Source organism: Hordeum vulgare, chromosome 1H (genome assembly GCF_904849725.1).
Source record: "Hordeum vulgare subsp. vulgare chromosome 1H, MorexV3_pseudomolecules_assembly, whole genome shotgun sequence".
Lineage (NCBI taxonomy): Eukaryota > Viridiplantae > Streptophyta > Magnoliopsida > Poales > Poaceae > Hordeum > Hordeum vulgare.
Genome location: NC_058518.1, coordinates 52,799,527 through 52,815,827, shown reverse-complemented (window position 1 = coordinate 52,815,827; position 16,301 = coordinate 52,799,527).

Below are 16,301 nucleotides of genomic sequence, written 5' to 3'. Positions count from 1 at the left end.
GAGAACACTTGATGTATGTCTTGCACGTGTCTATCTGCTGTGATCAACTTGTGGGTTTGTGACAATTGGGAACCTATGCATATGGGTTGGCACACGTGGATTCATGTGAGTACTTGATGTATGTTTTGGTGATCAACTTGTGGGTTCGTGACATTGGGAACCTATGCACAGGGGTTGGCACACGTTTTGACTCTCTGGTAGAAACTTTGGGGCACTCTTTGAAGTTCTATGTGTTGGTTGAATAGATGATTCTGAGATTGTGTGATGCATATCGTATAATCATACCCACGGATACTTGAGGTGACAATGGAGTATCTAGGTGACATTAGGGTCTTGGTTGATATGTATCTTAAGGTGTTATTCTAGTACGAACTCTATGATAGATCGATCAGAAAGAATAACTTTGTGGTGGTTTCGTACCCGACAATAATCTCTTCGTTTGTTCCCCGCTATTAGTAACTTTGGAGTGACTCTTTGTTGCATGTAGAGGGCTAGTTATATGATCCAATTATGTTATCATTGTTGAGAGAACTTCACTAGTGAAAGTATGAACCCTAGGCCTTGTTTCCACGCTTTGCAATACCGTTCGTGCTCACTTTTACCATTTGTTACCTTGCTGTTTTTGTAATTTCAGATTACAAAAACCTATATCTACCATCCATATTGCACTTGTATCACCATCTCTTCGCCGAACTAGTGCACCTATACAACTTACCATTGTATTGGATGTGTTGGGGACACAAGAGACTCTTTGTTATTTGGTTGCAGGGTTGCTTGAGAGAGACCATCTTCATCCTACGCCTCCCGCGGATTGATAAACCTTAGGTCACCCACTTGAGGGAAAATTGCTACTGTCCTACAAACCTCTTCACTTGGAGGCCCAACAACGTCTACAAGGAGAAGGTTGCGTAGTAGACATCAATCTCTAAGCACTTCAGCAACTAGATCATCATAGACACCTCATCCCCTTTTAATAGTATTGACTTTCCTAAGGACTCAAATGTGATTTCTCACAAAATGTAAAATGTAGAGTCTTGAAGCTTGTTGCCAATAGATGTTCCTTGCGTCTAGGGGATCTCCTCACAATCCTTAGCCAATCCATCATTGAACTTTTCATGAAATATACTAGATAGAACCATTAGTCCAAAGATATACATGTTGTTATTAATTACCAAAACCTCCTAGGGGGAAGTTGTGCTTTCAATCTCCCCCTTTTTTGGTTATTGATGACAACATATAGATCAAAGCTTTGATATAAAATATAATTAATGAATAGCATCGTCGCTTTGAGAAGTATATGATAAACAATAGATCCCCCTAAATTAGTGCATTATTTTAAATTTGTGTTTGAATGCAAATGCACAATCAATTAGGGTCATGGGTCACTCTTCCATGTCACATACATCTTGGTGGTGCGCATAAATGATATGAATGAATTGCAGAGCACATATAACACTAGTAATGAGTGAATGATCATCACATAGATATCTCAAAGATAGGAAATAGTAGCACCAAACATAGAGTGTATGAACAATCACAACTAGGTTTAAGACATCCAAAAGATAAACCAATTGTTTTCAAAACGAGAAGAGCAACAAAAAGTCACACTCTATCTCTAGAAGCCTTATGATCTATACACTTCTCTCCTTTTGGCAACAAGTTACCAAAAAGTACATGGGAATAGAGCTAAGCATCGCTCTGGGCACAGTCTCCTCCGGTAGCTGTTGGAGGAGTTGACAAGAGAGCATCGACAAAGGCTTCAACTGATGTCCTGTGAGGTGGTGGTGTAGACACTTGAGGTGTAGGAGCTGATGGAGCTGATGAAGATGGTCTCATCTCTGGAACTGGCACGACAACAGATCTAGCTTGAGTTATGAACTGAGTGGAAGTCTAGAGAGAAGTACTGTCATCATCATCATTGGAGCTTGGAGTGGGCATTACATCTACCTCATGCTTCAACTCGTTGACTGTAGTAGTCAGCTCAGTCACCTTGATGTCCAGGTCATGAAACTTCATTTCCACAATCCTCTCAAGGCTCTTCTGATTCAGTAGAATGTCTTTGATGTTCTTATCCATCCCTTGGACGGTGCTGATAAGAAATGCCATTTGATCACCTTTGGACCTTAACACTGGAGCACTAGTGGCTCTGGCTGCCTCTGTCTAGGCCTCGATCTCTAACTCGGCATGTGCAATAGGTGAAGTGGGGTGACTTAGATCCATCACCACAACATTGTCTTTGTACTCTGGCTTGAGTGGCAGGTGTTGACGGACAAGTAGATGCGTGCTCTTTCCAATCTTGCAATTGATCAACATCTGAATATAGGGAGCGTATCCACAAGACTTCTTGTGGTCAGTAGTTGTCCTTTTAATTGTATCAACAATCAAGTCCATCACCCTAATCCTGGTGTGAGTATCTACATGATGCAGCATGGTAATGGAGTACCCCCTGATCATCTTGTCATCGTCTGATTTGGGCATCAAGGTGTACCTCATAATTCTGTTGGCCATGTAGTTGTGGTTCATCTTGGCCTCAGTATAAACGTCCAGATCTCCATCTTGCACCCCTGGGGATCCTAAGATGGTAGCCCACTCATCAACTATAGATTGATACCTAGTGCCTTCTGTCATCCATACAATTCTACCATCGAGATAGAAGTGAGTTGTATAGTAGAATTGCATGATCATCTCATCGTTCCATGTTGTCATTTCGCTGCCAACAAAGTTATCAATGTCAATGGCCCTGAAATTTTCTTGCACATGAGGGAAGTAGTCTTCATGCTCCTTGATGTAGTTCCAATCTACATACCTCATGTCACTGACAGCGGGACTCTTGTCTAATAAGACAGTCTCATAGAAATCTTGTTGCTCTTTTCTGTGGAAGTGTGCATCAATTACAGTTCTCCTCCTGATAGCATATGGATCAGCTGCTCTCCACTTCCTGAGCCCTTGATCTTTCCTCTCCTTCATATTTTAAGCTATAGGGTGTTCATTGTTATGCTCTGGCAAATGTGGTCTCAGCTTCCTCAGCACAACAATTTTTTCTTCTTCCTTTGCATCAACATCTCTTGAAGCAGAACCCTTGTTCTTCTCAGGTGCAGGTATATCTCTAGTAGTCCTATTTGTCTTAGAGGATACAAGCTTCTTGGCCTTGGGAACAAATGGCTTGGCCTTGGATGTTGGCTTGCTTGGTATAACACATTCCATTAATTTCCTCTGCTTGGAAGGAGGTGGGTTAGCCAGTTCCTCCTCTTTCTCCTCACTATCTGGATACTCAGGTGTTGATGGTTGCACAACAACTTTGACAAACCTAGTCATTTGCCTCTTCTGTCCTGACTTCTTGGCCAAGACTTTTGTCCTTCCGGTTCCACTGGGTTGTTGTGAAGATAGAGACTACCCTCTCTTGGCTGCAATAGATTCAGGAATGTTTCTGGTAGTTGTCCTCTCTTTTGCTTTTCGGAAGTGCTCTCATGAGGGATAAAATCTGCATCTTCCTCATTTGAGTTGATCTTCTTCCTTTCCCTAGTGGCTGCCTTGGGAAGATCATGGGAGCTCGGGGTGCTTGGGTCTGACTAACTTCTCTTAGGGCTAGTGAGTTAATCAAGCTCAACACTCTGCTCTTTGTATGCATTCTGGCTATCCTTAGAACCTGACATACTGACAAGCTAATCGTGTGAATAAATATAGAAGAGTGGAAAAGATGAGCATCACAAAACACAGTTGATTTTGCAAAATTTGAACTCTTTAGTCTTATAATTCAGCTATGTGGGTTTTGGTTCCACCGAGATTTGATTTTCGAAGCCATCAAGACTGACTTTCTCTTTATCACAGACTTGGCCATCATTTTCAGAGTCACCAAAAATTATGACTCGGTCTCATCGAGATAGTTCTCAGAGCCCTAAAACTAGAAACGGTGGTACTGATTCGTTTGCACTCGGTTCTACCAAAACGCAAATAATAGAACCCTAAACCTAAAATTTTTCATTCTCCTAATCTATTGGATCTTTCTTGTGGATAGAAGCTTTGCAAACCATGGCATGAAGATGAACAAATCCTATTGTGCAAGAATTAGAGTGGGGAGCACAAAAGGGGTTGAGTTATTACCCTAACTTGGCAAAAAAACTCGCTACGGTGGCGACGGCGGGGCAGATTGTTGTTGAAGGCGGTGGACTCTAGCGGAGAGAGCGCGCTGGAGACGAGGAAGATGTCCGTAGACACGAGCAGCGACAGTAGAGGGTTGCGTGAAGCCGAGGGTTTGAAGTATTTTTCAATCTCAGGTCCACGGGTATATATACCCTTGTACTGTCCGTATCATCGATCGAGTTCACCATATCGGTGCCACCGAGTTTCCTAACTGTGAAAGGACAGTTAAACTCGATGAAGCCGAGATTTTGAAATCGGTGGTACCGAGGGGAAAAACTAGATCAACCCTAATGCTTTTGAGAAACTGAGTTTGTGAAGTTGGTGACACTGAGTTGCACATGGGAAGTTTTGGAAGTCAGCCCTTGTCGATGCAGAACTCTGAGTGCTCCTCACACAAAGGGTCCGAAAAGTGCTTGCTCAAATTTTGTGATGAAGTATGAATAGAATTCGGGACGAGAAAGCATATATAGCTAGAGAGGGGTACTTAGGCATTCTTGTACATCCAATTGGCCAAAAAAAATGAAAGCCAAATAACAAAAACTGGATGTCCTTGAATGTATAAAAATATGCATACCAACATGCTCACACAATAAGATGTTGGATAAAAAACATGGCAAACATGAACAACCACTCTAGTATCTACCAAGCACTTTAGTGATGACAAAGTCATATATATATGAGTGTATTGACTTAGGAACCAAGTAAGAATACTCGATCATAGGTCATACTCATTGTTTAAGCACAAGTGGTGTTAACACTTTTACAGAAAGCTTTTAATGTGTTTCACATCTTGTGAGATGCTATGAATCAAGTCTTAGAGTAAAGCTACCCCTTGATGTAACATCCCCCTAGAGGGACAAACTAACCTTCGGCTTTGTCGTAGAAGACTTCATGTAGGTGTAGTAGTGGTGGATGCTCATTGTTGATGAAGGTCATCTTGAGTTGGGAGTTATCCTTGTTGTTCCATACTCTTCTCACCTACATGGGTTAGTCCCACACAAGGAACAATTACAAGGATATCTATGTACATGGAGTGAAGTACATATGAGATGATGTCCATTGATACATTAATTACCTTGTCCCTTTCTTACCTTTGAGGGAATATGTGACTCCTTGAACTAATGGACAACGTTGGAGTTGATTGCAAATAGTTCTTGCCAAAATGAATGAGTGTGAATTTTGTTGAAGGGGGTCACCCCTCAAGAACTTATCTAGTTCTTCTTCTTGGGGACCCACATCAACTTGATGAGGATCCTTGGAGTTGAGTTGGCACTTGATGAAGTAGAGCTAGTGGTGGCCTTGGGAACCCACTTGACCATGGCTTGGGATTCTTCTTCGAATGTGTCAATCTTCGCTTGAAGATTCTCCTTGCCCTAGAGTTTGTCATCTTGTAGTGGAAGGTCCTCATGAGCATTTTCTCCCTTGGGGAGAGTAGGAGCATACTTCTCCTTTTGGGGAACAAACTTTGGGTGGGGTATTGACCTTCTTCCCATTCAACTCCATTGGCATTAAAGTAGCCAATGCCTTGTTTCTTCCGTTGTCCTCCTTGCTTGCGTATAATCTCCTAAAATTGCTTACTTCCGGCAAGACTCTTGTAGACACCTTTCACTATAATTCTCTTCAATAAATTGTTTTCTTGCTCAAGTGTAGCTTGGCTAAGAGAATCATTAGTGGAATCAATAGAGCTACTAGAAACAACATCATTTGATTTAGCATTAGTGTTTTTGTTACTAGATGAAGAACCTTTCTTACCTTTTTTACTAGTTTGCTTAGATTTAACTTGTGGAACAAAACTAGACAAGAGTAATAGTTTGGCTAGATAAGAAGAAATCTTGTTTATAAGATTGTCATCGATAGCTTTAAGAAACTCATGCTCTTGATCTAAATTTAGCTTCTCGAAGCATAGCTTCTCATGAGTTCTTACAAGCTCTCTATGATCTTCTAGTGTATATTCATGGGCTAACTTAAGAGTGTTTAATTCTTTAGTTAGACGCTCAGTCTCATTCTTATAATCATCACACTACTTATCTTGACTAGCATGATTATCATCAAGTTCATTTTCATTGACATCACTAGTTTTATCAAAGAGCAAGTCATCATCTCCAAGTAAGTCCTCCTCACCACTATTAAAGTCAACGTATTCGGGGTGTGATACCTTGGGGCCTTTAGCCATGAAGCAATTTCCAAATCCTTCATTTGGTGAATCAAATATGTTATAGGAGTTGGGGGACATGAGTGCTAGCCCAGCAACACCTTCATCTTGACTATAGTCGGAGTTGGAGTGGTAGCTTCTCTCGAATTGGTTATCGGATTCGGGGCCGAATACCCATTCCCACCATGAGCTTGATGTCTTCTTCTTGAATGGATCTTGGTGTACTTGTCCCTTCTTCTCCGAGTCCTTGCTTCTCTGGGAGGGTCTTCATAACAATCTTATCTACTCCTCTCTCTTCGAGGTGACTCATCTCTTCAGCTTCATCTTCTCGGTGACTCTTCTCTTCTTTTGTGGGGGTCGTGCACTCATTGAAGTAGTGTCCGGGCCTTCCACAATTGTAACAATTCCGGTCATGACTAGATGAGTGTTTCTCTTCATATCTTGAGCTGGAGCTTCTCTCTTTACCTCTACTCTTGTAGAACTTGTTGGATTTCTTGATGATACGTCTTGAACGTATCTACTTTTCCAAACACTTTTGCTCTGGTGTTGGACTCTAATTTACATGATTTGAATGGAACTAACATGGACTAATGCTATTTTCAGCGGAACTACCTTGGTGTTATTTTTGTGCATAAATAGAAGTTCTCGGAATTGGATGAAAAAAATTATGAATTATTTCTGGAATATATAATGAATTTTTGAGCGAAGAATCACCGGACGGGGCTGCTTGTGGGCCACAAGCCAATAGGGCGTGCTCAACCCCTTGGGCGCTCCCTGATGGCTTGTGGGGCCCATGTGGCTCCTCCAATCCTAATTCGAGCCCTATAAATTCATATCTCTGGAGAAAAAAATATAGAGAAGATTTCATCATGTTTTACGAGATGGGGCTGCTTCCACCTCTTGTTCTTCCTTGGGAGGGTTGATCCAGAGTCTGTTTGGGGCTCTAGAGAGGGGGATTCGTCGTCGTCATCATCAACCCTCATCCGTCAACAATTCCATGATGCTCACCACCCGATGTGAGTAATTCCTTAGTAGGCTCGCTGGATGATGATGAGGTTTGGATGAGATTGATCATGCAATTGAGTTAACTTTGATAGGCCTTGATCCCTAGTATCCACTATGTTCTGAGATTGATGTTGCTATGACTTTTCTATGATTAATGCTTGTCACTAGGGCCAGAGTGCCATGATTTCAGATTTGAAGCTATTATGTTTTCATGAATATAAGAGTGATTTGGATCATGTCTTGCAAGTTGTAGTCACCTATTACGTGTCTTGATTCGCATAACCCAAGGTGACAATAATTGGGATTCTTTTGGGTGATTGACGTAGTTTGAGGAGTTCATGTATTCACTATGTGTTAATACTTTGTTCTAGTTCTCTATTTAAAATAGGCATTAACATCCCTATGTTTTCAAAAGGACCCCTGCCACGGGACGGTAGGTGTAAGGGCATTCTCCAGCTTAAGTGTTTTGGTGATGATGACAACTCACTATGTTATCTAACCGGATGTCAAGTATGCAAGTATCATATGCAAAACACAAGACGGTTAGGTATTCCCTCCAAGTAGAAAAGATCAAAGACGTGTTCCCTACGTGTTTATTCTCTTTGGTCGTAGGGATCCCGTACTAGGAATCCACATTGGAAGTCTATGTGGGTGAATCAATTCTTCTCACACACTTCTGCACCCATCTCGTTCCATCGCATCATTGAGAGAGAGGCCCTTGTTTTCTAACCGACCAGTTGTACCGCTGCCATGGGCAGTTGTACCTCTCAACACCTGGCGGTTGTACCGTCCCGACACCGGTCCACAACCGATCATGGCTTTGTTTCACTACTGTTGTTGGGCGGTGGTGGCACGGTTGTACCGCTATATTAAATATAGCCGGTACTACCGGTGTTCCAAGCGATTGTACCGCTTGGGACTTAGCCATGCCCAACGGCCGTGGCTGGTGGAACCTTAAGGCCAAGTCTCTACTTTGGCCCGGTTGTCGGGCGGTGGCTGGCCGGTTGTTCCGCTAGTTTAGGAAGACCGGTTGTACCGCCCTCGCAACCGGTTCTACCGCACAGTGTAAAAAGTGGTTGTAACGGTTAGAAATTGAGGGCCTATATAAGGAGGGGTTTCTTCCTCCTCCCTCTTATCTCTTACCTCTCTCTCTCCACCATTGATGCACTCAATCTTTCTTCCCGATCTCTGTCCCTAGCCACCCAAACTTGTTGTCTTCCTAGGGATTGAAGGACAGACCTAGATCTACACTTCCACCAAAGGAAAAATTGATTCCCCCAAGTTCTTGTGTGGATTTTATTACTCTTGAGTGTTTGAGCACCCTAGACGGAAGAGATCACCTTGGAGCCACATTCCATTGTGGTGAAGCTCCGTGGTTTTGTTGGGAGCCTCCAATTGAGTTGTGGAGAGAGCTCCAACCATGTTGTAAATTCCCATGTAGGAGCACTTTTGCCCTTCGGCGGAGCGATTCCGCTGGAAGAGCTTACCACCCAGAGGGGGAAATCGAAGCCATTGTCATCACCAAAAAACCTCTCATCTTGGGGAGGCCAATATTCATCAACATCTTCATCAGCACCATCTCCTCTCAAAACCCTAGTTCATCTCTTGTGCTCAATCTTGTATCGGAACCTTAGGTTGGTACCTGGGGTGTGATGTGTTGATTACATCTTGTAGTTGATGCTTCATGGTTTATTAAGATCATATGTTCAGATCCAATATGCTATTTAATACCTCTTTGATCATGAGCATGTTTATCACTTGTGAGTAGTTACTTTTGTTCTTGAGGCCACGAGAGCAATCATGTTGCAAGTAGTCATGTGAAGTTGATACTCATTCAATATTTCGATGATGTGAATGTTGTGATTCCCTTAGTGGTGTTATGTGAACGTCGACTACATAATACTTCACCGTCTTTGGGCCTAAGGGAATGCATTGTGGAGTAGTAATTAGATGGTGGGTTGCGAGAGTGACAGAAACTTAAACCCTAGTTTATGCGCTATTCCGTAAGGGGTTAATTTGGATCCCTATGTTTAATATTATGGTTAGAATTTATTCTTAATACTTTTATCATAGTTGCGGATGCTTGCAGGGTGGTTAAACATAAGTGGGAGGCTTGTTCAAGTAAGAACAACACCCGAGCACTGGTCCACCCACATATCAAATTATCAAAGTACCGGACGCAAATTAACTCGACATGACGAAAGTGACTAGATGAAATTCCCGTGTGCCCTCAAGAACACTTTGCCTATTATAAGAAACTGTTTCGTCTTGTCCCTGGACACAAAAGGATTGGGCTACCTTGCTGCACCTATTGTTACTATTTCTACTCGTGACTTGTTACAATTATCTTGCTATCAAACAACTTGTTACCGCTATTTTAGTGCTTGCAGAAATTACCTTGATGAAAACCGTTTGTCATTTCCTTCTGCTTCTCGTTGGATTCAACACTCTTACTTATCGAAAGAACTACGATTGATCCCCTATACTTGTGGGTCATTAGTAGGACAAAATATTTCATGCAAGTCCTTATCACAAGCAAGTATGACTATATACGGAATACATGCCCACATTATATTGATGAATTGGAGGTAGTTCTGTGTCACTCTATTGTGTAAATGTTACATGATTGATGTCATCCATATCTTTCCATCGCTTATCCATTTGCTATGCTTTACAAATACTCAATCTTGCTAAGTTACTACTTGTGATGTTACTCTCACACCTCCTACTCAATTGATACTGTTAGTGCTCTTACCAAATTTGCTGCTATCACCGTTATTGCTAATACTATCATTTTCCATGCTACTAAATCCTTTGTTGCAGAGAGATATCCCAGATGTGATTGAATTGACAACTCAACTGTCAAGGCCTATAAATACTCTTGGGCTCCCCTTATGTCAAATTAAAAAATTAGGGTGAAATACTACCCGTGAAGACTGTCATGATCCCCTATAGTTGTGAGTTATCAAGACCTTTTTGTGGCGCCGTTGTAGGGGAGCATAGCTATATTTATTGTTTAACTTGTGGATATCCAACTGCTACTATGAATCATGAAAGATAGTCAAACTAAGATCATCCCCTCTCGCACGAGAGGAGGTAAGGAACTACCATCTAGCTCTGCTTTTGATCCACTTACTATTTTGAATCAACTTTTAACACCACCACGTGTTGCCCGTCCTAATATGTCACATAAACTTTATGATGCTACTTCTGAAATTAATGATGATACTACTGCTATATTTGATGAAACTGAATCTGTCCCACTAAATGAATTACTTGATGCTCATCTTGCTAAAGATAGAGAACTTGAAAATGCTAAAACCGATGAAGATTTTTAATCACATGCTACACCTTGCTCTCCTAATAGATATGAATTGCCTTATGTATCTGAAGGTTATGTTATGGATGGGTAATTAGCTAGGGACTTTCTTGCTTGTGGAGATAGAGATGATTTGAAGATACTACTATGCAAACTAAAAGAAAAATATATGATGGAGAAAATGAAACATGGTCCTAAATTTGTCACTTCTCCTATATTTGTCATTGATAAGGACTATGAAATCTCTATAAACCCTGAATTGATTCCTACATATGAGCCTGATCCTTTCCATGGTTATGAAAATTAAACTGTTGTCAAACACCTCTTGAAGCTAAATGATATTGCTGCTTTGTTTCCAAATGATAAAAAGATACGTTACTATTATATCCTTAAGCTTTTTCCTTTCTCGCGGAAAGGCGATGCCAAGGAATGGTTCCTTTCTCTGGCTCCTGGTTGTATGCATAGTCCCCATGATATGCTTTATTACTTCTGTGCGAATATTTCCCAGCTCATAAGAAACAAGCTGCCTTACAGGAAATATTTAACTTTGTGCAAATTGAAGAAAGGAATCTCCCTGAAGCTTGGGGAGGCTTATCGAGTTACTTAGAGATTTGTTGGATCATCCTCTTAATAAAAATGAAATTCTTGATATATTTTATAATGGGCTAATCGATGCTTCCAGGTACTTCCTAGATAGTTGTGCTGGTTATGTTTTCAGGGAAAGAACTATTGGAGAAGCTAAAGAATTATTGAACTCCGTGAACCACCTCTGGAACCTATTCAAAAGAAGAGATGTATTCTATTCCTCGCCCCTAAATATATGCAAGAAGCAAAAACATCTATGAAAGAGAAAGGTATTAAAACTAAAGATGTCAAGTATTTACCACACATCGAAGAAATATATGGACTTGATACCCCGACACAGGTAGTAGAGGTAAATTATCTCTATTCCTTTAATTAAAGTGCTATACCTTATACTAAGACTCCAGTCAATGCCTAGATGAATTTTATAATTACATTTTTAAGCAAAAGGACTTCAACAATTATGTTAAGAATCAATTAAGACATAATGCCATGATGATAGGACGCTTAAGTGACTTGATGTTCAAAATTGTTAATGACGTGAAAGGTCTAGGTTTTGGTAATGCCATGATGATAGAGCATATTTCTCCATATGTGGTTTTGGTGATTGATGACAATTCCTATGGACTAATGGTTGCCTTAAGTTATATTTGTAGAATTTGTCCATAGGCACTTCTTGAAGTCCATCTGTTGGTTTCATTGAGTTTATATGATGACCAAGGTGGTATTCAAGGCTTTATCCAAAGATTGGTCATAAAAACACAAGGTTGATCAAGACTAAGTCAAAGAATGAATCAAGTTGATCAACACACAAAGCATACAAGATGTATCGAGATGTATCAAGTGATCCCATGGGATGGTAAGGATTTTCCATTACACTTTGTGGACTAACACATGGTCTTCGTGATAGTTCTATGTGGGTTAGCTGTGTTTTCATAGGCGTGCGTCGAAAGGAAGATGTCATACAACCCATGAAGAATGACATCAAGTGGTGATTGTCATCAAGATTGTGGTGTGCAATTTCAAGTAGAGCATCGCGAAGATATCATGCTTGAAGCTTGTTGTTCATTGTGGTGGCAATGGACTTGTGAAGATGTGCTGAAGATTGGCTCACCCATAGTGGAGTATGGTGGAGCAATCATCTAGTCTTCATCAAGCTAACAAAATCAAGAAAGGTGCTCCATCTTGAGGAAGTCAAGATCTTCATCATCTAGCTCAAGTGGACTACGTGCAAGGTATAGGTTTGCCCTTGATAGATTTTTCTTTTTTTTAGATAGATTGTTGTACTATCAAGGGGGGCTCTCAAGTGAGTAGCTTGATCATATCGTTCGTTGAGGTCTCAAACCATTTGCATCCTTGCATCATCTTTCTTGGTTCTTTTTGGTGGTTCTCTTTGTGAGTTGTAGAGCTTATGGTCATCTTCATGCCAAGCTCGAGTTCATCGAAAATGGAGCCCATATGTATCTTCGATGATGTTTTTTATGTTGGATTTTTTGCCGGTTCTTCATTCATAGAGATTTCACATCTCTGTATCATTGGCATTTTCATAACCGCCTCTTAAATGTTGGATTGATCTTGTCATCCTGAATCCAACAAGCTTGAGTTTACTCAATTCAGAGCTCTTTTGCAGAGGTTATGGCAGTTCTCATCTTACTTGTTTTCTTGATACAGTTGTACCGCTGACCCTTGCGGTTGTACTGCCCGCTCGTGTTATCCGGTCTAACCACCACTCCACGCGTGATACCCTGGGGGTGCTGCCACTAAGTGGTCCCCAACGGTTGTACCTCTGCCCCCGGGCAGTTGTACCGCCCACATCTGGGTGACCCAGGGTGGAAGCCTTGGGCGGTTGAACCGGCCCAGCACTGGGCTTCAACCGGACATAATTCTCTTGAGTTCCGGTTGTTGGGTGGACGTGGACCGGTTGTACCGCTATTTTACATAGCCTGGTACTACCAGTGTTCCAGGCAGTTATACCGCTTGGGACTTTGCCCTGTCCAGCGCTCAAGTTGAGTGGTCGCACCAGGGTGGAACCACCGACCACGTTTCTATTGTGGTCCGGTGGTTGCGTGGTGGTTGGGCGGTTGTACCGATCATGCCGGTTGTACCACTCCTATGTAATTCTACACATAACAGGCAGAATTGTGGGGACCTATTTAAGGGGGTCTTCTTCCCCAATGGTTCCCCAACTCTTGAGCTCGTTTTTGCCCCCCATTGTTGACCTTCTTTGAGCTTTCTAACTCTCAATCCCTCTAATGATTCTTGCTAGTTCTTGAGGGAAAAGAGAGAGGAGATCTAGATCCACATTTCCGCTGATCACTTTCTCCTCTTTGTGAGGGGAGCCCCTTGGATCTAGATCGTGAAGTTCTTTGTGTTCTTCTTCGTTCTTCGTCTCATTTTATTCCATAGCATTAGTCATTGTGGAGGGATTTGGGAGAGAAGGACTTGGGCACTCTGTGTACCCTTGCCATTGCATTTGGCACATAGGTTTGAGTTCTCCACAGTGATACGTGGAAGTGAAGTTTGAGAAGCTTATTACTCTTGGGTGCTTGGTCCCCTAATACTTGTACTTCTTGGGTGTTTTGGCATCCTAGAAGCTTGGTGGTGCCTCGTAGCTCAATCATTGTGGTGTAAAGCTCCGAGAAAGCTTTGGGGTCTCCAATTAGGTTGTGGAGATTGCCCCGAGCATCTAAGGTTAACTCAAAGCCATATTCCATTCCGGTGAATCTTCATGGTGTTGTTGGGAGCCTCCAATTAAGTTCTGTATATTGCCCCAACCTTGTTTGTACGGGTTTGGTGACCGCCCTCAAGGGTCCCTTAGTGGAATCATATCATCGTGCATTATACGAGGGTGTGAGGAGATTACGGTGGCCTTAGTGTCTTCTTTGGGAGCATTGTTCCTCCACACCGCTTCAAATGGAGATTAGCATTTGCAAGGGTGTGAACTTCGGGATACATCGTTGTCTCCATGTGCCTCGGTTATCTCTTACCCGAGCCCTTTACTTATGCACTTTACTTTGTGATAGCCATATTGTTTCTTGTTATATATCTTGCTATCACTTGGTTGTATATCTTGCTTAGCATAAGTTGTTGGTGCACATAGGTGAGCCTAGTTGTTTTAGGTTTTGTGCTTGACAAATTAAACGTTAGTTTTATTCCGCATTTGTTCAAGCCTAAACCGTAATTATTTGAAAGCACCTATTCACCCCCTCTAGGCGACATCCACGCCCTTTCAATTGGTATTAGAGCTAGGTCTCTCATTATTAGGTTTTACCACCTAGAGAGTAAGAATGTTGACTAGGGGATTAGGATTCTCTGACACTCTTAGTTTCGATGGCACAATTTTCTATGTTTGGATAATTCGCAAGCTTAATCTCATTAGGGTAATGGACCCAAATTTAGAGCGAATTGTAGATATGGATTTTTCTCCTCCAAAGGCTTCTCAAAATATATCTTTAGAGGATGAGAAAAACTCTTATCTCAATGCTCAAGCTTCTAATGTACTTTTTGATGCTTTGAGCAATGTAGTTATATTTCAACTCATGCCATTCCGGGATGCTCATGAGTTGTGGACCAAGCTTGAAGATAAATATGGTGTTTCCAAGATTTGTGGGAAAGATTGTTCTCCCTCCACCTCCGGTCGTGTGGTCTTCTCAACTTCATCTAGTTCACCTACATGTGGGTTGCCACAAGGTAATGTTAAGGTGAGTAGTGATGATCATTGCAATGATGATAGTGGGCTTATTGTTGATGATCCTTCATCACTATATTATTGCAATGCTTCATCTTTGGGCGTTAACACTTCGAGCACTACATATGTTTTACATGCTTGTGTTGATAGTCCTTGCATATCATGTAGAAATTGCGTGACTAAATCTCATGATGATATGCTTGCTATACCTTGTTGCCATGATAAAAATGTATCTATTTCCTCAAGTTGTCATGCTAACAAATGTAACACCTAGCGTACTTCATCAACACGGTACTACGGGACACGCGCTTGCGCTACCCCATTCAGCACAAGCTCCTTCTAGCGCTCCTCGTTGCCTCGCGCAAGCTGCGTCACTACTTTCAGGGACACCCGATCAAGGTCATCTCTGAATGGAACATCGAGCTTCAGGACTTCAACATCGAATTCAGCACGACAAGGGTCATCAAGGGAGCGGCCCTGGCTGACTTCGTGGCGGAGAGGACGAACGCACCGGACCAGGGGCTGGAAGGGAGCCAATCCCTTGCCCCCGGTGTGGAGGCACTCGAGGGATGGACCATGACTTTGACGGAGCCTTCACGCCAAGATGAGCAGGGGTTGGTGTCCTGCTCACTTCCCCGATGGGGGAGAAGCTCTGCTACGCTGTACAGCTCTGCTTCCAGCATGGGGAGAAGGTCTCCAACAACATAGCGGAGTACGAGGGCCTCATCACCGGCCTCAAGGCGGCGGCGGCCTTGGGGGTCCGGCGCCTCACCGTGATGGGCGACTCCCAGCTTCTCCTCAACTTCTCCAACAAAGAGTACACACCCAAGGACGAGCACATGGTGGCATATCTGCAAGAGGTACGTAAGATTAAGAAACTTTTTCAGGGCATGGAGTTGCAACACGTCCCACGTGGCGAAAACAAGGAGGCGGACGACATTGCCAAAAGAGCTTCACGTCGCGAGGCTCAAGAGCCAGGCGTCTTCGAGGAGCGACTCTTCAAGCCTTCCGTGATGCCGTCGCGTGAGGACCCGACGCTACGTGGAGAGGAGCTCCCCCAGCACCGCTCTCGGGGGCTCCGGATTGCGGCCAGGCCTCGGGGGCTCGGCTTCTCCTGTCCCTGGAGGTTCAGGCTGATGATTGGATGCAGGAACTTGGGGCATACCTGCTCCACGGCACATTGCCGGAGAAGGAGGAAGACACGAAGCGCGTAGCACGACAAGCCTCAACCTACTGCATACGGGACGGCTCCGTGTATCGCACATGCCCGAACAACGTCGCGCTGCGGTGCATTTCCAGGGAGCACGGATGCGAACTGCTGGCCGACATCCACGGAGGGGACTGCGGGCATCACTCCTCTTCGCGCACGCTCGCAGGTAAGGCATTTAGGTCAGGCTTCTATTGGCCTACAACGT